Below are 9147 nucleotides of genomic sequence, written 5' to 3' on the forward strand. Positions count from 1 at the left end.
ATTTTTAAGACCATGTCCACCTTATTCTTAATTCTAGCAATTAGGCCCTGGCCTGTTTTCTTTATTTATAGCTCTACCGACACCTCGAGACATTTTGAGACTGATCCCTGATCCCTGAAACAACCCTCATCCACCAGAGGAAGTAAAATCCAACCTGCCATGACCAGGGTCTGCTATGGCAGACGTGACTTCTCTCCTTCCGCCTGGGTGCATCTTCCAGTATTGTGTGATCTGGCTTCCGTGTGGCCATGTTCTTCCAGCTTCCTGGCCAGCTGAGTTACCCTGGGTTGGCTTTCTTTGATACCCACTGGCTGCCAGCAAATGGCTCCCTGTTGCCTTGCTCTATAGACACTGAGTTTTGCGAGATTCTTCCCCTACTTCCTGTACAATCCAAGTGGGCAGGTTAATTCCAGGCCCAGTGCCAAGTCTGCCTTGCCTCACTGAGATTAACCCTCCATGCACAGCTGGAGCATGTGATGACAGATAACTGGCAGGCAGGAAGGATGGATGGAGGAGAGAGAAAAGCACAAAGAAGACTAGTAAGGAAGCTGTGAGTAGTACTGAGGGTGGCCTGAACCATATTAGTAATTTTCCTTAAGAAAGCTAGAAAAATATGTTTTAATGGAAAAGCAAACTGCTTTTATAATGTGTTTTGTATGAAAATACTTTTTTCACAATAAAATATGATACTTAAAAATCTCCCTTTTATTGTTCTAAACTTACTATTTTAACCTAGGACCATTTTTAGTAAACCTCTTATAATATTGCCTTACTTAAAACATTAGAGCCTCTTTTTTCCAGATGTTACATTTCTTTTAAATAACTGCAAAAACGTCAAATCAAATTAGCCCTTCCATTTCAAAAGTGAAAAGTTCCAGTGAGCAAAGATGAATTTTTATGGCAAATTGGTTAATAAAGTGCTGTCTCATGAAAACTGGACCTTAAACTAGAAAGTGACTCTTAACGTTTAACCTTTCCTTCAGCAATCTAAATTCTTCTCGCAGTCACTGAAAATTTTTTCTGATCTCACCACAACTCATCACACTGTACACATTGGGATTGCTTCTTTAATCCCCTATTTAATTAAAAACAAAACAAATAAACAAACAAAAAATATGGCCTCTGTTAAAAGAATCTGGCTTAGTTCCATCATTATGCATCATTATTTACTTCAACCTTGGTGATTTTATTTTCTAGCTATTTAGCCAGACTGTAGTGGTTCTCAACGTTGGCTTTCAAAACAATGCTCATAAATTATCATAAATAAAGTGCTTCAAACAGTGCCTGCAATAGTGCCTTATATGATCAGAGCTACATAAGTGCTTACTATTAGTATTACCAACCCCTGGACTCCACATAACACCAACTAAATCCCAACCTATGGAGATTAGGTGAGCCATCAGTGTCTCTGGGCTCACGCAACAGTACTTTTTTACCTCTCCATGTGATTCCAGTGAGCAACCAGTGTTGAAAAACACTGAGGTTTAACCAAATGCCAATGAAACAAATTTCATGGCTTAAATCTCAAAAAAGCTGACCAGTCCCATTCTATGCCCCAACAATTAAAAAAAAAAAAAACTGCCATTTTGCCAGGCACTGTGCATGTCAAAAAAGACAAAAAATGAGTAAGACAATCTCTGCCCTCAAGCAGTTGCAATCAATTAGGTGAAATAGACCATAGCCAAATAAATACAGAGCAATTCTTTAAGGGGAGGAATAGTGATATCAACTGAGAGTGTGAGTCAGACAAAGAAAGGATCAGCCAATTCTACTTCGACAAAGCAAGGAAGGCTCCCAGACAAACAGAAACTTGAACAGACCCTTAAGGGATGAACGGGATTGTGTCGAGTGGAAAAGGAAGGGAAAGATATACTAGACAGAAAGGCATGTCTCAAATATACAGAGAGAGGAATAGCATAAAGTGTTCAAGGACCTATGACGAAGGGCAAGAATTACAGCACATGTGCTGGACAAACTGGAAGGGCCGTAAAAACAGGCCAAAACATTGTGACTTGTCCCCGTAAGTAAAAGAGGATCCAAGGAGGCATTTGCAGAAACAGAGGAACATAATTACATCCACAACTTATGTCTCTGCTGTCTTCACATATGGGGGGCAGCAATAAACCTACACGGCAGACATAGGCTCTCACATGGTCCTCCTAACGTGTTCCTTGAAACCAGCTTCTCTGTTCTGCCTTCACTCGGTTCTCTTGAGGAATAAAGACAAGATATTTTAGAAGTTAAATTTTTAATCATAAGCCAAACAAAGCTAAGAAAGTTATTATACAAGTCTCCTTTTCCCCATTTCTTTCCATGGAAGCAAATAAAGAAAATATATATTTTTTTAATGTAAGCCTCTACGTTAGATCCATCCAATATTTTATATAAAATTGTACTGCAAGAAAATGTGAAGAGAAAGTGAACCTCACAGGTAAAAAGAAAATGACTCCAAAACAAACTATTTTGGGGGAGGGATATTTTGAAATTGTATGTTTCTTAACAGAATCTTTTAACAGAAGTTTTCTTTCAAAATAAGACTATACATGAGAATTGGCTTATTTGAGAGAGAGGGTGAAAGTATCACATAAATAGTAACAGTAGCAAATATTTATTGAGGGCTTAGTATGTGATCAGGACTGGGCTCATTGTCCTCATGACAAGTATGCCAGTACTATTTTCAAAGTCCATTTTACAGATGAGGAAACTGAGGATTAATACTGTCTTATAAGTGTCAAAAACTATCAAGGGTCATATTTTATGCTACTTGAAAGCTAACAAGTTAGCCTGCCACAGTTTCATCAATGCTTGCAGAAGGCACAAGACTCCTGGGTCAGAGACAAAGGTTTTATTATTCATAGCAGTAGCAATAGCCAGAGTATCAGCATTTTCTTTTGCCATTTTCCTGAACCCCACTTCCCATGGAGCAACACAAAGAAGGTCAGGTAACACCTGCACACACAATATGTTGTGTTATAGGAATTTTATAATGTGTTACAGGAATTTTTACAATTTGCGTTACAGAAATTTTTGGAACAGACACCAAGCATGCCCGCCCTTTGCTCTGGAAGGAGACACTATCTCTATCTTCAAAAGTTATTCAGTATATAAACACACTTAAAACAAAGTCTGAACCGCAGGCAGTCAGTGCCTCTGCTTGAAAGACCTGAAGACACACAAGAGAACCATGGAGAGCTGTCCCCCAACAATAAGCTGCCCATGTTCACACAATTAGTAAATGACAGAACCAGAATTTGACCCTAAGTCCACGTCATCTGAGCAGCAGAGCTCTACGCTAAAGTAGCAGGAAGCCAAGCAGGAAGGCCAGCCTGAGTTTTGTGGAACTTGAGAATCTAGATCTTCTAGTCTATGAACCAAAAAGACTTCCAAGGAGCCTCCACTGTCAACACTGGTTAAGAATGTCTCCTTTCTACAGGTAGGAAAGTGAAAAGACATATCCTCTGGAGGATCATAGATCTCTTTATGCAGGGAGGAAAGCTGTAAAGACACAGTGATCAAAATAGTGCCAGAAAAAAAATAACCTAGGCTATTCTTGGATGTTGTCTTTAGATGTTGTTTTAATTCTAGCCTGACTTAAACAGTAGAAGAAAGATATTTAAAAACTATGTCAATAGTGTAGCTGAATATGCCATAAGCTATTTTGGACCACTGGGCTCTCTGTTCAGGAGATATTAAAGTATGGAGAACATGATCATAATCTATGCCTTCCTTCAGTCCAAGAACTCAGAGAATTTCTTATTTTGCTCTTCACAAGGGAACAAAACTATTGTTTTAAATACAACAAAAGCCCACATCTGCTCTTGTGCAAGCTCCTTCTGGCTGTACCAGGCTTTTCAAGGGATGATTGTGGATATGCGTGCAAAGCCACACCCTATCCTGGTTTGAACACATCTGGCATTCATGTCAGTCTCATCCTTGTCCTAAGTGTCTGCTCAGGAGCTCACTATGGAGGAGACTGTGTTGCTGCATTCTGGGACCTAAGTCAATGAAAATACCTGTTCCCCTATCAATGCCCATGTGTATGGGCACTCAACTGTTAGATCGTGATGAGTGAGTCTCCACCTGTACAGTACCCATACCTAATTTTTTGATCAACACAATATCCACTGCTAAAGTAAATACTGTTTACTGACCTCTTAGAACAGCAGTGCTGACTTGGAAAAGAGAAATAGTTTCCTCTGATCTTAACATGTAAACACTCAGGGTAAGCCTCAGCAGGATGCTAGCTTTGAGAGTTTTATGCAAGGCTACACTGAGGCCAAAAACTCATTTCTGCACACTGCAAAGGCCAACTTCCTGTTTCATGCTCTGTACACACCATCCTCGACTAATGAGACCTGCTGAAGATCCCTTGCTGTTTCTGAGAAACAAAGTATTAAGTCTCACATGGGTCAGTGAAATCATTTTTTTCTTTGGAGCATACCCAAGAAGAGGAGGAGATTAAGTCTCTCTTCCAGGATTTGAAATCTGTCCTGAATCCACGGCCCATGCAGATGCTGGTATGCTGCTTGGTATTTGGGGATTTCTTGCTGATGACTATAATACAGCCAAAGCCTTGCTTGGCTGCAAAGAGAAACCAGAGAAAAATAAAGATGTGCTTTTGTTGGTAACATATTGTGGGGTCAGGATGTTGTTCTAGTGACTCACTTGAAAAAAAAAATGTGGTAGGAAAACTAAATTCAACCCCATGACAAAGTGCTATGGCTTTTGTTTAACAATAATCCAGCCAACTAACTGGCCAAGATTCTTTTTATATAGGCTGGGTCTACATGATTCCAAAATATCCAGCACATTTAATTCTAAAATTTGCTTCAGTAGCCTGGCTTTTTGCTTGTGAAATGTTAAACCTGAACTGAACTACTTTGGACAAATAACGTATGGAGCATATATACTGACTGATCAATTATTTGATTAATTAATAGTGGCCTGGAATTTCGGATGCTTTGCTGTTCTGTAGAAAGAGTCATAGAGCTCACTACTCTTGGAACCCACTACCCTAGCATCATCTCTGCTTTTTGGCTTCTAGGTTAGACAATATGTTTCTCAACTAGAATAGCCTTACTGCCACTGGGGTGGGGGAGGAGATGGGTGGGAGGGTATAACTGCCCATCTCAAGTCCACGCCTTCCATCTTTGAGGCATTCTGCCAAACACTTCATTTGAGGGTTTTTTTTTAACCCTTTATTAGAGTCTTTGTTATAATCTGTTTCTTTTTCTTCACATTAATGATTCCTCCATAACCATAATTCATGACATATGCACTCCTATCTAAGCCACATCTCCCGCCTCTGTTACCTTCAAGTGGAACAGCATTTCCTTCTATCCTCACCTTCCAAATATCATCCACACTTTAAGCCCAGCTCAAAGCTATCTCCTCTATAAAAACAAGTGAATTCCCTCTTGTTCCGTGCAGCGATGCCACTAAACTATGTTTGTAGTTTTATTACAGCATGCTCTGCCTTGTGTTCTAGTTCTTTGTGACCACGTCTGTGTCACCACTGAATCCTTGGCTCCTTGAGCACTGCGCTTCTGTTTACCACAGGGGCCCATTCTGCTTCTATTTCACATCTCCGTACCAAGCTCAGATATTTGCCTATGGCAGGTAAGTAAAAAATATATTTTGTAATTTAATGACGCCCAGATCCTCCAAATAAACATACCAGATGGTAAAGTGGTGCAGGGTGGAGGGAGGGAGGGCCAATGTTGAATTGGAACTCCAACCTGACTTGACTTCTAATACATAATTACTCATGTTGACAAATATCATAAGGAAAACGCAAACACGATGGCTCTGCATTTGAAGATACCTTATTTTTTCCTTTACTACATTTATTCATATACAAACAATATTTACTTTTCTCCTGATTAAAATATGAATGTTTCTACTTGGCTTTCCTCGGGACGAACTGCTTCACGACAAACGGAATCTAATAATAACGTAAAGCTTCTTACTGCCCCTGACCAACAACCCCATCCTTTGTTTTAAAACAATAATTTGATGCCTGAATACTGCCTTTCCCTCAAGGCAATGAAAGAAGACAAGACCAGTGAACGCTAACATAAAACAGCATCGCCAGTTAACACACAGTTGACGTCAGTGTGGCAGTGACCCTGAATGGGTGGTTCCTGCTACAAAAGAAAGAGACGTACTTGGAGTTGAACTGCCTGGACCATAAGAGTGAAACTTTCTCATCATAAGTTTAAAGAGGTAGTACCATCTTAAATGCATTTTTTAATAAGAATCAGTATTCTCATGGAATTCAGGAAGCAGATTTTTTTTCAGAGTCAATGATTAACCCACTGGAAATTTTATTTTCAGTTTTGGGAATGTTCACAACTTGTGCTTTGTCATCTATATCGATAGTTGACATTCTTTCAAACGTCTGACCCTGGAGGTTTGATGGTCCTGGTCTTTTTATAGCAATTTAACTGGCACCACCATTTTAATTTGGTTGGATTATTAAAAACAGTCTGAGGATTTTATTCTACACATCACAAATTGTGAACCTTTGCTCTCTGCCAATACTGTACTTGAGATTTCTAGCACTTAGCAATTTTCTAACATTGTGGTTGAGGTCATCTTAGAAAGACCTACATTTATATTTTCCCCTTGTGATGCAAAATCGATACCTTACTGGCTGAGAAAAAGTGAGGCGCTCCATTCATGTTAGACTGCTGAGTGAAAATGCAAATGAGTAGGCAGCAAATCTTTGCATATTATGGAAACACAGAAGCTAAAAAAAGTCCTGCTGATTGCTGACTCTCTTGTTGGAAATATTAAATTTGTCCAGGTTTCAGGTTTTTAAAATCTCATCTTTCTGCATTCCATTTTATGAGGAGTTTCATAAAGAGCATGCATAGTAACAGAAGAAAACCTATACTATTCTTGCAACACTTCTCATAAGAATTTCCATCTACTTTTAACATGTTTTCTGCTAAGTCAAATCTTTTTTTCTTTTTTTGGTCAATAATAAGACAATTAAATAACATCCAGCATATATTAGTGAATAAACATGTGATGTGATGGAAAATCAGTTAACTGAGACAACATGGCAGGGAGAACTAAAAATAAAGTGAAATCTTTAGACTTTGGGATTCTCCTGAAAAGTTGCCCAAAAACCAAAGCCTGTAACTTTGGTTTAAGTATAGAGAAAATTAGTTGCAATTGATACAGAAGAACTTGAAGATTTAATCATGAGCTTGAGTGTATTTGTTTTTCATAAAGGACAGCTGCCCTCTCACCCACAGGGGACCCTTCCTCTTGCCGTCTGCCACAGGACACCACATGCTTAAAGTGCCTCCTTCTCCAGCAGTGGTTCTCAAGCTTTAGCAAGCACCCAAGGCCCCTGGAGAGCTCATTAAAATGCAGATTGCTGGGTTCCACCCAGAGGTTTCTGATTCACCAGGTCTGAGGTCAGTCAGTCCTGAGAATGTGCATTTGTAACAAGTCTCCAGGGGCTGCCTACGCAGCTGGTCCAATGACCACACTTTGGACACCTCTGCTTCGAGAGGGGGCAGCTTGGAGGACAGCATGGGGTGGGGGGAGGGCGGTGAGTAGAGGAGCCAGGAGAGAGAGCTGTGGAAAGGAGTTGAGTCTGTGAGGCCTTAGAAACAAGGGGCTACCCTGACAGCTACTCTGTGAAGGAGAAATATGGTCTTAGAAATAGTCCATGTGGTCAAAATGAACCAAGGATGAAGAAGACAACAGAAAAAGGAAAGAAGTGCAGGAAAAACTTAGAAGGGAAAGAGAGGTCACACATCAAGCCCTTCATAAAATGACAGCAACTAAGACAGATTACAAGGAAAAACTATCCTGCACCATGAAATATGATCATCTTCCAGTCCTCCCTTCCTCCACTCTACTGAAATGTGGTAGAAGCTTCCATTTATAAGTGAGCAAAGAAGGACTGAATCTCAATCCACTGACTGAATTGTACAGGGAACACCGTTTTTCTGATTATCCAGTATTCAACTGTATTGCCAAATCCAAGTGCTATGCCAGCTGGGAAAATGCAACCTCAGTTATTTGTGAGGTGTCCCCCACCCCAGAGTTGTAATACTGAAAGTTCAGGGGTCATAGGCTCAACCCAGGCAGGGCGTGGAGTTCAGTGCTCTGGGGTCTTCAAATATCGGTCATCAATCCACATAAGCCACAGTCAGGATGTCCTGGGCCTTGCTCCACAGCCCCAATCCGCGGCTTCCTGGCAATGCTGTTACCGGGAGAATCTCCCGTGACCTGCCTATAGGCCAGTTGGACTAAAGGCCCCATGGAGCAGTTCTCCTCTGCATTCCCACTACCTCCTCCAGGAAGCACAGTGCCTCTGCTCTGGGCACCACAGACCGTTTGCTCTTCTCCCTCTCTCAGGCTGGAAGGGAATCTCTTTGCAGTTTGTGGTTAGAACGCAAATCCCAAACTCCCCAGCATCCACATCAACGCTTCTCTGGGATCCAAGAATCCTTTTCTCATTTTCACTTCCTTCACAACTTTCTAAGTTTTCAAGATTTAAGTACAAATGCCTGAAACTGCAGCGCCTACAGGAGCTGCAAGAGTAGAGCAAATAAGAGAAGCAGGTCAGACACACACAATAAAGAGGGATGGAGGGCTGCGCACTGGAAAGGGGGCCAACCCTGAAAAGCATCCATATTAAGAAATGTTTAACTGTAGAGGCCAATAAACACACACATTTGGGCCAATGGTACTACAGGCTTCTCATCTGTGAGTACGGCTGAAGTTTATGGAAAACAAAGATGTGATGTCTATTTATGCTTTCCTGTCAGCTATTCCTGACACACCCAGTATCCTGCAGGCACTATTTTCTTGAAGGCAGGGATTTCTGCCTGTCTTGTTCACTGCTGTACCCCCAGCAGGCAGAACAGTGCTTGGCCCACTGTAGACGCACTCAGTAAACATCTTTTCAATGACTGATTGAATGAATGAATGCATAACAGAAACAAGTACAATATTATCTTCAAATATTACCAAGCTCTATTATCTTTAGTCTGTACAAATGACATTCATGATCAAATGCTTCATTGTACAGAAGAGCAGATGGCACAGGAATCACATATAAGGGACTCTTACAAGTTTGTATATTTCCATGAGGGCTGTGACCTCTTCTTTGCACCACCC

The sequence above is a fragment of the Diceros bicornis genome, chromosome 23 (genome assembly GCF_020826845.1).
Source record: "Diceros bicornis minor isolate mBicDic1 chromosome 23, mDicBic1.mat.cur, whole genome shotgun sequence".
NCBI classification, from domain to species: Eukaryota; Metazoa; Chordata; class Mammalia; order Perissodactyla; family Rhinocerotidae; genus Diceros; species Diceros bicornis.